This window comes from Phocoena phocoena, chromosome 5 (genome assembly GCF_963924675.1).
Source record: "Phocoena phocoena chromosome 5, mPhoPho1.1, whole genome shotgun sequence".
NCBI classification, from domain to species: Eukaryota; Metazoa; Chordata; class Mammalia; order Artiodactyla; family Phocoenidae; genus Phocoena; species Phocoena phocoena.
In genome coordinates this window covers 117,398,614-117,418,001 of record NC_089223.1, presented here as the reverse complement: position 1 = coordinate 117,418,001, position 19,388 = coordinate 117,398,614, and the positions used below count along the sequence as shown (strand labels likewise).

Genomic DNA, 19,388 nt, shown 5'->3' with positions numbered 1-19,388 from the left:
AAAAAAGAAATGAGTATTAGACCCAATTCTTTTGTATTTTACTTCCCTTTTTCTCATGCTAGGGAAAATGTCATAGTTTATGTCAGATGTCACTAGGCGATTGAAGAAAATGACTATCTAGAATTACAAAAATTAAAATGGTAACAAGATGTAGTCATTGAATCAATTCAACAACTGCAGGTTGAATGCTCATTATGAAGGCAACTTTGGGCTAAATTTTGGGAGAGCCAAGAGAAAGAACAAATTCGGCTCATTCATAGAGAGGCTTGAAATTAGCTGAGCAAATCTGGCTAAAGAACAAGAGGAAACTAAAAAACAATAAATTATATTGTGGGCCATTGATGTTATCAAGGAATTCATCCAGAGAATTTAGAAAATTCCCAATCCTCAAATTCCACAATAGCATATAACTCCCCCATAAAATATTCATGTAGCAACAACTTGATATCATCTGAAGTATGTTGGACTGCAATGGGGGCTGATTTTCTGGATTCACTCACTTGGCTAGTGACCCACTACCTCAAACCAGCTTTGCAGAACTCTTGAATGGAAGTTATGCCTTTGCCAGATTGCAAATGTCAATGCTATGAACCTTAGGGGTTACTTGAAAGAAGTCAAAACTGGGACTGTAGTACTATACACGGTTAAGTATAGTAAGATGCCTGTTCAAAAGGGGCTAAAAGAACAGAGAAATCCCTAGAACAGTATTGGCTTCTCAGAAGATGTGGGGTTGTGTTGATAATGAGTCATGTTCAGGATTGGTAGAGATGGGGGGAGGGGGGAAGAGGAGAGGGGAAGAGAGGCATCCCAGCATCCGGCCTTGCCTGATTTCTTGCCTCTGGAATCTTCTCTGCCATCTGTGGAATGGCTACACCCCACCCACAGGCTTAGCACCACCTCAACCAGTAGAGTCAGTCCTTTGCTTGGGCAGGGATGATTTCAGAAGCTCTGACAGAGGACAGCGAGCCTATTATTAAACAATAGATACCATAGAAGGCACTTTATTTAATCATCATACCAAATCTGTAAAATATTTATAATTTACCCCACTTTTATATATAAAGAAATCAAGCCTCACAAAAGTTAAGGAACCTGAGCACGATGGCAGGAGAATGAAATTCAAATCCAAAGTTTTTTACTATGGTAGATTTCCTCTCAGGCTCTGGAACACATATTCTTAGCCCTGGGTTTTGGGGGGCAGTGGACTCTGTTACTGATGCTGATCAGCTTTGACTGTGTGTCCCCGTTTTGACAAGTTTCTGCCTTGTTCTAGAGAACCATCCTGTAACTATATTCCTGCTTGTCTTACTCTTTGTGACTTATCCTGCCCTCGATAAATTGCATGAAAACCATCTCTTCTACAATGGGAGACTTTTCTTGCCCCTATCATACCTCCTCTTCCCAGGATGGAAATCCCATTTCACCTGAATGCGTGGACTCTCTACTACCACCAGGTGCTGTCTGTATACCTAGGTTTCTCAGAATGGCTGTCTTGGATCCTTTGTCTCTGTCTGTCATCCATATACTAGTCCATTTCCACTCTTGAAGTTTGGCTCTTTCTGAAAAGAACTGCTTGCCCAGACTACCCCCAATTTTATGTTCCCATATATTTCCCAAACTCTATTCTACTTGTTACACTTGTCTTCCTTCTAGTACTAGTACTAGATAGATTTGGGAATCTACCTCCCAAATTATTTATCATTCCTTGTGCAGGTCTTTGTCCAGCTCCTTTAGCCCTGTAGCTGGGCTATGTGTGACTCATAATGTAAGTATGGCAGAACAGTGGTGGGAAAAAGCATGGTGTGTTCTTGAGAGGTGTGGAGCTTGACCTAACAAGGGTGGGAGGGTATGTGTGACAGGTCGTTGAAAGTAAAGGTGGATTAGTGAGGTGGAACCACATTAAAAAACAATTTTAGGGCCTCCCTGGTGGCGCAGTGGTTGAGGGTCCGCCTGCCAATGCAGGGGACGCGGGTTCGTGCCCCGGTCCGGGAAGATCCCACACTCCGCGGAGCGGCTGGGCCCGTGAGCCATGGCCGCTGAGCCTGCGCATCCGGAGCCTGTGCTCCGCAGCGGGAGAGGCCACAGCGGTGAGAGGCCCGCGTACCGCGAATAAAAAACAATTTTAAATCCAGGATGAGACACTTGGATATAACCCAGTAGTGATGAGAAATTATTACTAGAGCAGGATGGACTGGAGAAGAAAAGAGTGAAGATAGAGAAACTGAGAAACCATTAAAGTTGTGCAAACATGAAGGGATGAGAGCCTGAATTGGAGTTTATCTATTATAACCCATAGGAAGGAGATAAGAGACACAATGTGAAGCAAAAACTGTAGACTCCGTGAAAGACTGGATTTATAGAGAGGCAGAAATCAATAATGACTGCAAATTTGTAGTTATGGTGGCATCATTGGTAGGAGCAAATAAATCTAGGAAGGGGAATCAATATATTGGGGAAAGGAGCCTAAAACCCCAGCTCTCTTTCCAAGATGTTTCAGTAATAGCACTGATTATATTTGAGTACATTGTTAGCAAGTATTCCAGCAGAGGAATGTGTTGAAATCAGGTGAATTGTTGAAGTGAGACTAGAAGGCAAATGAGAGGATCAGGGCTAAACATATCAGTTTGGGATAGATGTGGGAGTAGAAGTCATAAATATGGATGAGGGAACTGTAAGGGAATTCAAGCCTAATCTGGCAAGAGGTCCACTGTTTTACACAATCTTCTGGGGCTGGGCGTTTGCTGGGCCAGTGGCCAAGGATAGACAAGGGAGTTATGGATGGACTGAATATTCATAACGAGAGAATCTGTTATACAACGTGGCTCTAAAAAAGTCCACCTCTGTGCCTAAATATGGCATCTCTAGTGCATGAGAAACCTGATGATATAGCGCCTTTGTGAGCATCTCCCATCTCATCCCACTGAGGAAAGCTGCATACAGGCTGCTGCTACAATTCCCTTTGGGTGCTAAAATGTATTCTCCTACTGAAGGTATTGCAAAATGCCTCATTTCTAGATCAAATGTAATAATTATCTGAGTTTAACTCTCAGCTGTGTTTAACTCTCATTCTCAAATTTCCTTTCCACAATGTAGATCAGGTGACCAAGATGAGCAAGTTGTTGATTTTATAGCTAAGGCAATGTCCTCAGCTATAAAATGGGAGCCTCAATACCTGATTTCCCTTTCTGTGAAGAGAGAGGAATCTGAAAATAGGTCAATACAGAACTTATATTTTGTCTGAGTGATGGCAGATTGCTTATTTTGATGTGGTTCTTTTAGCTTGTATGTTCAGAGACTAGTGATGGGTGTAATCAATATAACTTTTATGTAACTTCAGGACCAAACTAGGCTTCTTTTAGTTCTGATCCTAATTAAAATTTAAAATTTTGTTTAAAAAAATAAAAGAAAAGAAGGAAGGAAAAATGTGGATATTTACCATGGGTTCTTTTGTGAGGAGGGAATTTTTTGGATACAGACTGGCATTTGCCCGGTAATATTCTGAGTTCAGCAAATAACTCAGCACACATGCATTAAGTTTCCAATGAAAAACATGAAGCTTAAAAAGTAAGTGGAAAGTACTTGGCAGGACACACACTTACACTTGATGAAGGGAAATTTTTTGGTTGTTGGCCAAACCTGACAGGCATAGGGATGAACCCATCCTCACTCATCACAGTAACAGAAATTGCCAGTTATCACCGGCACCAAGCTGTGGCTTTCCCAAAGAGGTCGGCACCACCCAGGAAGGAAGCTGACCTCTGTGTGAGTGTAGTGTGTGCGTTTGCACGAACAGTGCACAGGTATGCCTGACAAGTGAATGAATCATTAAAGACATGAAACTTCTCTAATATATAAACTACTTTCTAAAACGCAGAAAAACGTCTGATAGTTGATGTTCTATAATTCTCTTCTTTCAGATATGAGTCTGAATATAGGTCTCTCTTCTCATTTCGGATGATGTACCCATAGTCACACAGCTAATGAACGGCAGAACAGAAATTCAAACCCATGACGATTTCATTCAAAAGTTCAAATATTTTCCACTGCATTTGCTGCCTGCAGAAAAGTGGTGTGGATGGGAAGACAAAGCAGGAGGCTGGCAGAGATAGCCAGCCTTACAAAATATATATTTCTAATTCTACGATATCTAATTCATTTCTAACGTTCAAAGGAAAGGCACTAAAATTAATAAGCACTTGCCCTGTGATGAAAAATAAACTCAGCCTCAGAGAGATTGTAGTGGCTTCTCCAAGGTCACAGAGCTAGTATATGAGAGAGCCAGGATCCAAACCCAGAGATATGTGACTTAAAATGTTAGGCAATGGGCGAAACATTTTCAACTACGATACCTCTTTAAGCCTGACAACAATCCGAGGAGAAGAATGCTACAGTGATGGAAAGAAATTGGAATCAAACACAAGAGGCAGATTTACTAGGCTTCCTTATGGGTTACTTCAGACAAATTAGCTCCTGCATTTTGGGAGGAGGGGAGGGAAGAAAAAATATATTAAAAATGGTTTATTTTCCCAAATGGGAAAAATGAGGAGATCAGATTCTGCTTGGAGGCTCAAATCTCTTTCTTTACATATGGTAAATATTATTCTGTCGTCTTTTATGTTCTGATGAGGGTCTCAATCAGAAGTTAAGATAGTTCTTACATCAGAATTTCTGCAGAGATTAAATAGAGTTCTACAGGAAAGCCTGCAGTTGTGTTCAGGACAACCTGCAGAGCACCATGACGGTCGCTGGGACTGCCCTGTGAGGTCTACCCCTGTAGAAAACTTTGGTGTTGGGGAGAATTTTATTCCCCTTTTCATTCTTTTTCAAAAGAGGGAAATTCCATTCCCTTCACAGATGGGACAATATAACGCTTCTGGATGTCTCCTGTCACTTTTCTCCTGGGAAGACGAGCTAATGTGATTGGTGAAGGGCCTGAAAGCTACCGAGCCATGATTTTTCCAAGGACCCTGGTCATTGAATTGAAAAGTAAGTGACAGCCAATCTTTTCTCTTACTGGTTTGGACGGGCTGTGCTCATGGGCAGTGGGTTCACCTGTGCTTCAAGATCCAGGAAGTAAGCAAACTTTCCCCAGGTAGGGTCAGCTAGGCTTCTGATCTTCTTGCCAGCTTTCTTGTCTGTGAACGGGTGAGTCAGGAGGCCCATCACCAGAGGCCAATTAACTTTAATTTAATAAATCTTAATTCCCTACAGGAAGTGCTATTTTAGCCTAACTTAATAAATGTTAGTTCCCTAAAAGGAAGTGCTACTTTAGTCTCAGGTCCAAGTCACATTGTCCTGTCCACCTTTATTGTGAGTAAAACTGATAATTTAAAGTTAAAACCTTAAAGGAAGGTGGACTGTGTGAGGGCTACTCTAAGGCTAGAACTATTGAGATAGGCCTTTCGGTCCTCTGCTGTCTTGAAAACACTGGCATAACATAACCATCAGCTGGATCTGGCTCCATGTTCTTAAGAGTCGTAAGTTTGTTTTGCATTTTTCTTTGTTTTCTGCTTAAAAGGCACATAATAAATACCTGTTTATTGATTAGAGTAAGTTACTAAACAGGAGCTGGTGTTTAAATTAATCATACTTGAGCCAAAACAGCTGGTCTAAGGCACTGAACCAATCTCAGAAATCAAATATATCTACCTTCCCACCAGAAAATAACATGTTGTATTTTAAGATGAAGGGAGAGGAGGAAGAGGAAAAGGTGCTGAAGGGACCTCTTACTGGCACCATAAGTGCTCAGTCTGAAAGCCACTCCAGCTTTCTGCCACCTCTGAGAGTGTCATGCTAATAGCCGGCAAGTCCAAAGAGGCAAAGGGTCATCGAGGGTCAAAACAAATGAAAAGATTCCATGTACTGTGGAATTTATGTTGATCTTCCTCTGAGGAAAGCAGAAGTAACTTTTGATTGACTGCTTCATTCATTCATTTATTGCAAGGAGGTATAGAGTACCTATAACGCTTCTAGGTAGAACAGTTTTCTTTGCACTTGCAAATGCTTCCAAGATGAAGGGAACCTGTAGAAAGCCCAATGTGGTCATAGATCAAACCATGTTCTCCAGGCCAACTTTACCAATAATAAAGCTGATTTTTCTTTTTCTTTTTTTGGCTCCATCTGTCTAATTCTGGCCTGTTTCTTAATTGGTTCCAAAATTAAAAGGGAGAGAAGGGAATGATTCATTATTGCCCCCTAAAATTTCACAATGTTTATTTGTATAAAAAAAATTAAATTTTACGGAACTTGTTCTTAAAATATTCCTTAGTTTAGACTGGTTTGCATCAACCAAATTTTTGGTAAGTGCCAATGGACAGTAGTTAGATGTTACACTTCCTGCCATGTTCCTGTGATGCAGCTAGCTGAAGAACCATGTTGGCTGTAGGATGGAGGAGACTGAAAGAAGTTGCCCAAATAGAAGGCCACTCTGCTTCCACATTGGAAGATGGAGGTGGCCAGTGGAGACAGGCTGGACTTGGCTAAGATTCTGAAGAAGTTTAGGGTTTTCATTCAGAGCTCATATATATGGAAAGGCAACAAAGGCCCCCCACTGCACATCTTACAGTATGATCTCCTCGACTTAATCCTGGAAACCCTTTGGAGCAAATATAACTAAATGCCTACCTTAACCATAACAAAATGGAAAGCTTTATCAAAGCATTTAACACTGAGCAATAACTTCCCGAGTATTCCTTATATGGCATTTGAGGATTCAAGCAAAGCCCCTCGAGTATTCCTTGTGTTTTCAAAACACACTCTTGGTAACCAAATAAACTAACTTGCTAAATAGGTTTATTGACTCCTAGCCAGTTAAATGACCGAATCATTTACCAAAGTCACTCACCTTGGTTCTGGAATGTTGGATCTGTAGCTCTCTGTTTTGGCAGTAATTGGATATAGCATGGTCGGTTTTCTATTACAACTCCTCTCAACTTATAACAGTAAAATAAGGTTATCTGCATTTGGAAGTATATTTATCTTTTTATTATTTACAAACACATTTGTGATTGGTGAGTTAGGGTAGATGCACGCATGCATCTTGTCCAAGGGAGGTATCAAGTTATTAAAAAAGTATACAGTGGAGAAAAAAAAAGCTGCAAAACCTATTCCTGTTTTTCTTAGTGAGTATTAAGGAATACTACAGGACAGAATTAGTCACTAGTGCCCTGGATCCTGAAATAATCAATAAATAATCAAATGAAATAATCAAACTACTAGAACTCTAGATTGGCACAAACGGAAGCACAATCTGTGGAAATTTCTCAGTAATACATCTGTTTATCTACACTTTGCTCTCACTAAATCGTTGAGCACCTTAGGTTAGAAATTCAGTTTACTCATCCAAGAGTCTGTGCCTGGTACATGGTAGGCATTTGACATATAATTGTTAAGTGAATGAAAGCAGTTGATAATTTATAACTCAGGAGTAAAATAGATTTCAGGTAGAAGCTTCTGCTAGGTGAGTAATGAATACAATTTACAGGTACCTCTCCAGGAAGCCTCACAAATGTCAGTTATTATCCTTTGCTATCATTATTAAATAGAAGTCCTAAAGAATGAACAGAAATGGCACCTAATATTGTTAATTAAGAGTAGACAAAGAGGGCTTCCCTGGTGGCGCAGTGGTTGGGAGTCCGCCTGCTGATGCGGGGGACATGGGTTCGTGCCGCGGTCTGGGAAGGTATCGTGGCTGGGCCCGTGGGCCATGGCCGCTGGGCCTGCGCGCGTCCAGAGCGTGTGCTCCGCGGCAGGAGAGGCCATGGCAGTGAGAGGCCCGCCTACCGCAAAAAAAAAAAAAAAAAAGTAGACAAAGATATAATTGAAACTATAAAAGCACTCAATCTTTTTCTTATGGTAAGCACCCAATATTAAATGGAAACAATAGAACATTCCCACAAAGCAATTCTATTAAGCTTCACTCTACTTTTTAAGAAGGAAGGTTTTCATCTAAGGTTTTCATCAGTTTTGTTGCCATTTCTACTAATTTTTCATGTTTTAAAAGATAACTGATTTTTTTTAAAAAAAACACCCTGTAATCAACTTCTAAATAAACAGCTACTTCTACATATTAGTGATCTTGTAGAAAGAACACCCAGAATTTAATAAAACCCCAGAAGACTTTAGAAAAATCTGAATCACAAGAACGTAGTGCTTATTTGGTTTCAGGCCATGGGCTACTTCATTGTTGGGATTTTCTAAGTCAGATAGTGTTGCATTTGGAATATGCCAGCAAGCATTAATAATAATGACCGTAAAAGAAAATCTGGCCTTCCCCAGTCAGATGTAAGACTAGGCTTTCCAAAGCCAGTGTTCTGCTTAGGGCAGCAGAGGGCAGTAAACGCATTGTTAATTGATCACATAAACCTTTTATTACAATCTAGAGAGAAATGTATTTCCATACAACTGCATTTTCCATTTTAAACACTACACGTGTAAGTGGTTTGAAAGACAATACATTTTTTTTTGGTCTCAGATGCATTTTTGGAGCCATACAGAACGTTTACAAAGTACAATGAGATATCTATATAGTAATTCAGGGACTTACAGTTCATCTTAATATAACAGAAAAATGAAGACAATACTACATTGGAACCTTGGTCTAAAATTTACCTGTGTAGTGTAGGAGATACTAAATGTGGTAACCTATCAGAGACAGAGTGCTGTGTTTATATTAGCAATGAATTTAAGAGGTGCAAGGGCCCTTGAGGTCAACTAATTAGCCAAGCCCCTGTTTTTAACTGACCTGGAAAGTTTACTGGATTCTCTCAACTGGATAGAAGCTAAGCTATAATCAGAACAGCAGTCTCCTCATTCCTCTCATTCTACAGTCTTTTTTTTTTAATTCATTTATTTATTTATTTTTGGCTGAGTTGGGTCTTGTTTGTTTGTTTGTTTGGCTCCACTGTGCAGCATGTGAGATCTTAGTTCCCTGACCAGGGATCAAACCCACACCCCCTGCATTGGAAGCGCAGACTCTTAACCACTGGACCGCCAAGGAAGTACCATGCGTTGGGTCTTCGTTGCTGCACGTGGACTTTCTCTAGTTGCGGCGAGCGGAGGGCTACTCTTTGTTGCGGTGCGCGTGCTTCTCATTGTGGTGGCTTCTCTTGTTCCGGAGCATGGGCTCTAGGCACGCGGGCTTCAGTAGTTGTGGCGCACAGCCTTAGCTGCTCCACAGCAGGTGGGATCTTCCCGGACCAGGGATCGAACCCGTGTCCCCTGCATTAGCAGGCAGATTCTTAACCACTGTGCCACCAGGGAAGCCCGTACAGTTTTTTATTTTGCCACAAAGGTCTAGGAATCTAACTTGGAAATGCAGTAGTGTTCAAAATCACTCGATCTTGTCTCTGCAAAAGTTTCTTTTCAAGAGGTGGGGAGAAAATAAGCCCAGTAATGTCACATATTTGAAGCTTTAAATTTTTCTCTACCTATGGCAAATCAATATATATATTTCACGATCTTCGAAAGTAGTACCCTGTCACTCCCTAACCTCAACCCCAGGACTAGGTAGAAGACATTGCTCTTTCAACCTCAGCAAACTCACATAAATCTGGTCCCCTTTCCTTCTTGGCATCCTCCAGCACTGTATCATGATTAGAGATGTTACTAAATGAGACCAGAATTGGCTATCGATGCTTTCTTAGTTGTGACCTTCCAAAGCCTGGGCTTCAATCTGGAACATCTGTCATTCATTTTCCCTACTAATTTAGGAATGTCAGCATCAGGGGAAACGGTTAAATGACCAATGGTAAAATGACCTCTGGGAGAGAAGACATCTCAGTGAAGCCAGGACACTGCTGTAACAGTCACACTGAGACATTGCATTTCTGGACTTTGTTGATCTATCTGGAACAGGAGGTCTGACTAGCATTGGTAAGTTCAAGGGCCGCCAGTGACTTTCTTCTGACCCCCGCAGCAATTTCTTCCTTCTTTAAAGAACACATGCTGCAATGAACATTGTGGTACATGACTCTTTTTGAATTATGGTTTTCTCAGGGTATATGCCCAGTAGTGGGATTGCTGGGTCGTATGGTAGTTCTATTTTTAGTTTTTTAAGGAACCTCCATAGTGGCTGTATCAATTTACATTCCCACCAACAGTGCAAGAGGGTTCCCTTTTCTCCACAACCTCTCTAGCATTTATTGTTTGTAGATTTTTTGATGATGGCCATTCTGACCGGTGTGAGATGATATCTCATTGTAGTTTTGATTTGCATTTCTCTAATGATTAATGATGTTGAGCATTCTTTCATGTGTTTGTTGGCAATCTGTATATATTCTTTGGAGAAATGTCTATTTAGGTCTTCTGCCCATTTTTGTTTGTTTGTTTTTTTGTTTATTTTTTGTGGTACGTGGGCCTCTCACTGTCGTGGCCTCTCCTGTTGCGGTGCACAGGCTCCGGACGCACAGGCTCAGCGGCCATGGCTCACGGGCCCAGCCGCTCCGCGGCATGTGGGATCCTCCTGGACCAGGGCACGAACCCGTGTCCCCTGCATCGGCAGGCGGACTCTCAACCACTGCACCACGAGAGAAGCCTTTCTGCCCATTTTTGGATTGGGTTGTTTGTTTTTTTGATATTGAGCTGCATGAGCTGCATGTAAATTTTGGAGATTAATCCTTTGTCAGTTGCTTCATTTGCAAATATTTTCTCCCATTCTGAGGGTTGTCTTTTCATCTTGTTTATGGCTTCCTTTGCTGTGCAAAAGCTTTTAAGTTTCATTAGGTCCCATTTGTTTATTTTTGTTTTTATTTCCATTTCTCTAGGAGGTGGATCAAAAAGGATCTTGCTGTGATTTATGTCATAGAATGTTCTGCCTATGTTTTCCTCTAAGAGTTTGATAGTGTCTGGCCTTACATTTAGGTCTTTAATGCATTTTGAGTTTATTTTTGTGTATGGTGTTAGGGAGTGTTCTAATTTCATTCTTTAGCCAGGACACAGAAGCAACCTAAGTGTCCATCCACAGATGAATGGATAAAGAATATGTGGCACATATGTACAATGGAATATTACTCAGCCATAAAAAGAAATGAAATTGAGTTATTTGTAGTGAGGTGGATGGACCTAGAGTCTGTCATACAGAGTGAAGTAAGTCAGAAAGAGAAAAACAAATACCACATGCTAACACATATATGGAATCTAAAAAAAAATGGTCATGAAGAACCTAGGGGCAAGACGGGAATAATGACGCAGACCTACTAGAGAATGGACTTGAGGACACGGGGCGGGGGAAGGGTAAGCTGGGACAAAGTGAGAGAGTGGCATGGACATATATACACTACCAAATATAAAATAGATAGCTAGTGGGAAGCAGCCGCATAGCACAGGGAGATCAGCTCGGTGCTTTGTGACCACCTAGAGGGGTGGGATAGGGAGGGTGGGAGGGAGGGAGACACAAGAGGGAAGAGATATGGGAACATATGTATATGTATAGCTGATTCACTTTGTTATAAAGCAGAAACTAACACACCATTGTAAAGCAATTATACTCCAATAAAGATGTTAAAAAAAAAAAAAAAGGAACACATGCTAAGCCTCGGGCTCTAGACCTCTTACTTTCATTTTCACTAGTTGCTTTGTTCTCAGCCAGCTCGCTTTGTTCTAAGTCTGTAGTCTTTCAGCAAGTCAAGGGCCAGGCTGAAATCCCAGAGCAAATTTCTCCAAGGCCAAAGAAGGAAATGTTCTACAGTCTTTGGAAACCAAGAACAAAGAACATTAGTTTATTTTATTTGGATGCTAATATATTGGATGTTACACATTTTTCACGAAAATTAGACATTTTATGGATTAGCTGTGTATCTTCATTACATCATATTCTCTAACAAAGGTTAAAGGTGCATGGATATAGGTCCATGTTTTTTTTGTTTTTGTTTTTGTTTTTGTGGTACGCGGGCCTCTCACTGTTGTGGCCTCTCCCATTGCGGAGCACAGGCTCCGGACGCGCAGGCTCAGTGGCCATGGCTCACGGGCCTAGCCGCTCCGCGGCATGTGGGATCTTCCCGGACCGGGGCACGGACACGTGTCCCCTGCATCGGCAGGCGGACTCTCAACCACTGCGCCACCAGGGAAGCCCCGATAGGTCCATGTTTTAAGTAGACGCTACATTTTTTGTAAAATATAAGGTTTTTCAAAGCAAAGTCAAAGGGAATACCACCATAGAGGCTCTGGTGTTATAAATTTTACTTAAGATGCTGTATATCTTATGATTTCTTGAGGAGATGGCTAATATCTAAGGGAATTATCCAGAGCTGTGCCAGAAACATGGGGGGAAAACATGGAACCTCTTTGTATAGAAACTACCAGGTACTATTCTATATTCATTTTCCCCAGATGGCAAATGGTTATCTAGAAATGACCATGGATGAGGGGTTTCCCATTGTGCTTTTGGTTGGGTTGGCCAGAAAAGCCACAGAGCCTCAGGCCAAGGACCAAGTGGAGCTTTGTTTTCTTGTTTGTGTGCTGAAATGTATTACTGCCTGGCAAGGATTAGGTGTGGAAACCTGAAGCCAGGGTTTTCAAAATTCTGGCTCTGAGGCAAACCCCAAACAACAAAGGGAAGCAATTTGTTTGGAAAGCCCAGTGTCTGGGAATATCAGAGCTAAAAGGTCAATTGTAGAGTTATCAGGAAGTTCAATGAATACCTTATTAACATGAGAGAGACAGAGACAGAGAGAGACTGAGAGAAAGGAGAAAAAGAAGGGAGGGAGGGAAAGAAAAGGGAATAGCAGCATAGAGTGGGAGTTAAAATGGGCTCCAGGTTAAAAACCACTGCAGAGAAGTTCCTCCCTTGGGATCTGCTGGGTAAGGAGGGAGCTGTGCTCCAGAGGCGCAGCCTCTGGGGAAGAGAAATGAATTCAAGCCTCTCCTAGCTGTTGACTCCACCCAGAAACTGCCAGGGGGAGGGAGACTGCCTTTTCTTCCTCCCTAGAGAGCTCATATCTCAATTCTGGCCAAAAGGTATTGCTTGAGTTCTGAGGTGTGGGAGCTAGAGGGAGAGATGATGGAAATAAACCACATTTTGTTTCCCTTTTCACTCCAGCAGCCTGAATGGATGGTGGAGAGCTTCACAGCCATTGTTATTGAGTCCCTCTGTCTGAACTGCCATCCTCTGACCCACCTAAGATTAACTGTGCTTGTCCTGTCAGACTTGGCTTTCTGTGATCTGCAATCCCATCCCCTCTCTATTTCTTCTTAGCATCTCAAATGTAATAATTTAATTCATCCTCAGACATGTTTAACTCTCATTCTCTACCCTACTTTCATACATGTCCTCTCTTTCATTTCTCTTTTCATATGATGGGACAAAATACACCACCACGAGGCAAGCTCAGTAATGTGTATCTGCAGTGGAGTAAGTTCTCACCCAATGGCTGCACCCGTAATTTCCCTCAGTTTGATTTGCCCTCAGCTTTTGGACATTACAGACAGTTTGCATTCCTCAAGCCCAGGATCATGGCTAGTAGGGTAGTAGGGAGAAAAGTGCCTGTCATTCTCCAAAGATACGACCTGCCAACAAAATGTGGATAAGCCCAAGAAACCATTTCCAAACATGGAAACATGAGTGGATCAGTTTGGGGCAGATGGAAGTTTCTGCCAGTTCTTAATTTTGCCAATCTCCCTAGCTGATTTCTCAACCACTCAACACAGGATGAAAGGGGAAAAAATGACTTCTATTTCCAACACTTAGGCTCTATTAGAAATGATAAAAGTTTTTCCATAATAAGTAAAATAGATAATAGAAAAATTAGGGGCCTGAGGATTATCCTGAAACCCTTTACAATTATGGAGAATTCATAGCAAGGTTAAGGTTTTTTTTTTTAAGTAAGAACTGAATATTTTCATTACCTTCTCTGTTTGTAGGTACTTTACAGCTAAGTTTATTTTTGCATTGCCAGAAAATTTTTAGCTGTTCACTGATTAATGGAAGGAACATGTACCCCCAACCCAAAGGCATAAAAGTTCCAAAAATGCATTATCAATGCTTCCTTTATAAATTGACTGTCTTCTGTCACTCCGTGATTGGGGCTTCAGAAACTTTTTCTTTTGTTTTCCTATTACTTTTCTAATCAGGTTTTCTCTATTTCCTTTGCTGACTCTTCTTTCTCCTCTATTCCTAACAGTAGGTTCTCTCGGGGCAAATTTTTGGCTTTTCTCTCTGAAAGCAATCCCTCAGTGGGCTTCTCTGCTCTCAGGGATTCAGCCATTGCTTCTACGTGGATTCTTCAAATCTACAACCACATTAACAACTGGTTGCCAGTCATCCACTACATGAAAGCCTGCTCTGTCTTCAAAACAATAGATTCAAAAGTAAAATTACATCTTTTCTACAAACAAGGCCCTAGCTTGTTATCCTGTCAGTGGAGTTAAGACTTAAATGAAGGTAACATCCAAAGAGCCATATACTAGAAATTGACAAGGGATTAGAAATAAGCTTGCCTTCCTGGTGATTCACTGCATCACTTTTGGGACCAAACATTTTATGGGTTACTTAATTCTCCTCTATTGCTTTACATTTGCGTGTCAGTGATTTGATGAATATTTATTAAGCACTTACTCTGTGCCAGGTGCTGCTCTAGATGCAGGCAAACAGCAGTGAACGTGAAAGACCCTAAAGGACTTTGCAATTTTAGAGGGAAGAAGCCAATGATAAACTCATAAAAATATAAAATAAAGTACCAATAAGAGCAATATAGAGGGTAAAAACAGGCTAATGCAACAGAGCAGGGATAGGATGGGGTGGAGGCTGCTTTAGATGGGTGGTGCCTCTCTGAGGAGGTAGTATTAGAATTTACACCTGGATAACAAAGATACAGAAATGCAAAGATGGGATGCAACATACTAGGAAAAGTATGTTGCAGTCCAAAGGGAGAGTATATTCAAAGGCTCTGAGATGTGGACAAGCTTAGCATATTTGAGGAAAAGTAGAAGGAAATGAGGCAGTAAAAGGCAGGTATCAACTCATGTGGACTCTGTAGGGCATGGTTTTTCAACCTTGGCACTATTGACATTTGAGACCAGATAATTCTTTCTTGTTGGACCCTGTTTTGTGTAGTGCAAGGTGTTTAGCAGCATTCCTGGGCTCTACCCACTAGACTCCAGTAGGCTCTCCCCAGTAGTAGCAACCAAAACATGTCTCCAGAAAGTGCCAAATGTCTTTGGCATTGTGAGGGTGAAATAGTCTCCAGTTGAGAACCACTGCTGTAGGCCAAGATAAGACATTTGGATGTTATCCTAAGCGCAGTGGGAAGCTATTAGAACATCTTAGGCAGAGAGTGATAAGAAATGAGTTGCACTGTAGGACGTTTACACTGGCTTTTGTGGAAAGAGACAAGAGTAGAGGCAGGGAAGAAATCAGAAAGCTACAGCATAAGCTTAGGTCAGACACAATGGACTGAAATGGTAGCCAAGAGGATTCATCTAGGAATTAGGTAGAGGGGGTTGAAAGGAAGAAAAGAATCAAGCATGTTGCTTAGGTTCTTTGCTGGAGCCATGAAGTAGTTGGACCTAAGCCTTAAGCCTGAGATGGTAGTGCCATTTATTGACAGGGAAGACTAGGAAACAGAGCGGTGGGTGCAGGAGATAGAAATCAAGAATTCTGTTGGCCATACTAAGTTTGAGATGTCTATTAGGTATCCAAGTGCAGATGTGAAGCAGGCAGTTAGATACATGAGTGTGGCACCTCATGAGGGGGTGTCAAGATTGGAGGACAGTCAGGACAGAGGACAGTCAGGATTGGAGATTTAAATTTATAGGTGGAATTTGAAGATGAGAACTAGATGGGATTCCCTAGTGTATTAATTTCCTGTGGATGATATAACGAACTGAGTACACACTGGTGGCTTAACACAACACAAATGTATTCTTTCACAGTCTAGAGGCCAGAAGTCCAAAATCAAGGTGTCTGTAGGGGCTGTACTCCCTCTGGCGACTCTAGGGGAGAATCCATTCCTCACTTTTTCTAGCTGCCGGTGGCTGTCAGCAATCCTTGACTGCGGCCTTTTGGCCACACCTCTCCAAGCTCTACCTCTTTGGTCACAATGCCTCCTCTTCTGTTTGCCAAATCTCCCCTGTGTTTCTCTTATGAGGACATTTGTCATTGGATTTAGGGCCCACCTGAATAATCCAGGATGATCTCTTCATCTCAAATTCCTTAATTTAATTACATCTGCAAAGATTCCTTTTCCAAAATCAGGTAACACTCACAAATTCTGGGAATTAGGATGGTGACATCTCTTTGGGGCCACCACTCAGCCCACTACACCTAGGGAGAGTGTACAGATAGAGAAGACGAAAGGCTTGCTCCAAGGCTGGCACTCCAATGACAGCGCCTTGGAGACTCCAACACACAGAAGTTAGTAGAGGATGAAGAGCTAGGAAAGAACAGCCAGACAGTGCAGGGGCCACAGACGACTAGAGCGAGAGCCTGGGGTTCCTGTTTCTTTTCTCTCTCTCATGTTTCTTTGCACCATATTTGTCCCAGAATAACTTTGAAAGATACTCCTTGAACTGAAATGAATGTTTACAGTGATCTTCTTAAAAAGCACATTGTTCAGGCCATTAAACTTCCTTGAGCTTGTTGGAAAAACTCAGGGGTAATCATCCACACGTTTATTGCTTTAGGTGAGCACATGGAAAAAGAGCGAGAGAAAAAAACCGTTTCATTTTGTGCCAAGTTTTTACTATAAAAGTAACCATCATTCTTCTTTTAATTCTTTATTCCCAAGGCACAAAGGACTAACATTTGAAACCTATTTAGCAAATTCTTTGAAACTTGTAGCAAACTTCCAAAGTTAAATTTAGGATTCAAACCTCTGTGATTGGTCAGTGAAGTGAAAGGGACAGAGAGTAATGGTTCAAGGAAACTGCTTTCCTCTGATGCCCTGATATGGTAACGGAAAATATATCTTCACTCCGGGGGAAGAATATTCATTGTCTTTTCATAAAAGTAATAGATTCAGTGTTACCAGTAACTTTAGAGTCGATACTTCTCAGCTTTACATACTAATGAACAAATATATCCTAAAACCCTTTGAATAGAAATATATCATGTAGGATCAAAATGTCATCTGTCTTACAGTATAAAAATTGGTAACTTGGAGAAATACATTTTAAATCAGAGTAAAATGAATGTATGGCATCAGAATGCAGGAACACTAGTCCTTCCCCCGCACCCCCAGGTCTGGCTCTCTTACTGGATGGCAAGGTACTCTAGGTCCTACCTCTCAAAAACTCTAGGGGGAGCAATTTGAGGGAAACTTTCAACTTTTCTTCTAGTCATCTTCCTTCTAGAAGGAGAACGATGACTGAAGCAGTCTGTTTCCTGAGATGATTGAAGACTGCAAGAGGAGGCTTGAAGAATTCTCTGTAGTTTCCCTGGGCTCACACAACCGTGGACAAGTTGTAGGGCGGAGCTATTCAGGATCCTCATCCCCTCCACTGGAGATGGATTCAGTACTTGCAGTCTTGTACTTTTGACCCTCTCCTCCATCTCCCACCCTCACTCCTACCTGCCACAGGGTCCTAAGAGGTAAACAAAACTATATAAGGCTGAGTTCTGCTTGTCTAGGGCCTTACACCTCCCAATCAAGTACAAAATCCACTAAGTAATGGACCAGTCAATTAACTTGGTGTACGAAGTTGAAGACAAGTGCACTTTATCCTTAAAATCGGAGGATTTAAAGTAATATGACGTGTCTGAAAATCTTTGAGATCACCTCCCACCACCCCCACTACCATACACGCACCACATATATCCAAACCAATATTCTGATCTGAATAAGCATTTGGATGGTAATGTCAACTAATGGAAACATAAACAAACCACATTTTTTTGAGATGCAGAAAGGATGCAAACAATGCCTACTACTCGAGAACACAACAGAGTAAATTGAAAAGTGCCTTGAAAAATAAAAGTTAAAGCAGGAAAAGTGTCAAGGAATTGCTGAAGCTAAGAAATGATGCACGACTTGCCAAAAGTCGAAAGTTCAACAAGCAGCTCTTTGATGTGACTAGAGAATTAACTCGTCTCTGCATTGTGTTCACTACATAAGTGGAGGGGTATTTTGGCAAGAAAAGTGGCAGCAGATTCTTGGCTTTTCCCATCAGGCTCTGACAGGAGGGAGCAGCCCTGGGTTCCAGTGCAGACTCTGTGACCTTCCCCTTTTGTGACTGAAATAAGTCCTTGTCCCCTTCTGAGGCCCTCTTTCTCCATCAAAATAGGAGCAATAACGAACACACACACATTCGAAGGTTTCTTGTAAGGATAACATGTATTAGCAGATACGAAAGTGCTTTGAAAAAGTTTAAAGTTGCAAGTCATTTTATCATGTAGTAAAGGGAATCAGGATTGAGATTTTTCTGACACTACTCAGTCCTCGTAATCAACTAGGATAATCACCATTGTTTGCATCACACGTCCTCAGATAGTAATTAGAGTAGCTACCATGTATTTAGTGTCACATGAACAGAGCATTTAACAATAATCTTTGATATAGGGTTATTACTTCCATCTTCACAGATGACAAAAATAAAGTCCAGAGGGATTAAATGGCTTTCCAAACCACAATTCTGATAAATGGAGGAGCTGGGGTTTGAATCCAGATCCGATTCCCAGGCACACTCTCTTACGTACTAGGTCACACAGAATGAAGACCAGAGAGATGTGAAACATGGCCCCCAATTGCATGGGTGGGTGTATTGGTGGACCCCAGCCTACCTATTCTCTTCACTAATTCTCAAGAGCCTTTCAAGTCAGCAGCATCCACTAGGTCCCTGACATGGAAGATCACAGGGAACTTCCCTTGGGAGGTGCCTCCTGTGTTTGTGGGGAATGGTTTTTCCAAATAAAGATCCCACTTTCAAAGACCTTTGCCAGGACACTCTTTGGACCTATTGTGAGTGAGTTCATAAGCTTTTTATCACCATGTTATCTTCCTGCATCTATTCTCCATGTACCTAAAGAAAAGGAATAAGATCACCCAAGCTCTATGGCTTAGAAACCATTTTATTTTACTGTTGAGTTACACTTGCTTCCACCTGTCCCACCAAGCTTCCTCCCTGTTGTTTTATTATGAGTGCTCAATAAGCATTATTGATTGACTGGGTGTCTAAGTAGGGACTGATTTACCCAATAAGGAATATTTTTTTTTCAGGTTCAACAAATGTTTTGTTTGCTATTTTGATGACTACAGATAAATGTTTCCACTATGGAAAAGAAAGTTAGCACAGTACATTCTCACGACTGGGTAACGGATTTTCTGAAGTTTTCATTAGGGCAAAAACTTAGAAAAAAACAACCTGAATATTGGAGGCCAGTACTTTATATAAAGTCCCTTGTAAAAACAAAACAGAATAAAAACAAACCAAAAAGAAGAGGGCAGGGCAAAATTTAA

The 19,388-nt window shown here is 41.3% G+C and overlaps 1 protein-coding gene across 2 annotated transcripts in view; it reads right to left on the bottom strand.

The window, feature by feature from the left end:
- The window catches only part of SYNPO2 (synaptopodin 2), a 168,270-nt gene that overhangs the window by 83,999 nt on the left and 64,883 nt on the right, over nt 1-19,388 (bottom strand). The window lies entirely within an intron of this gene.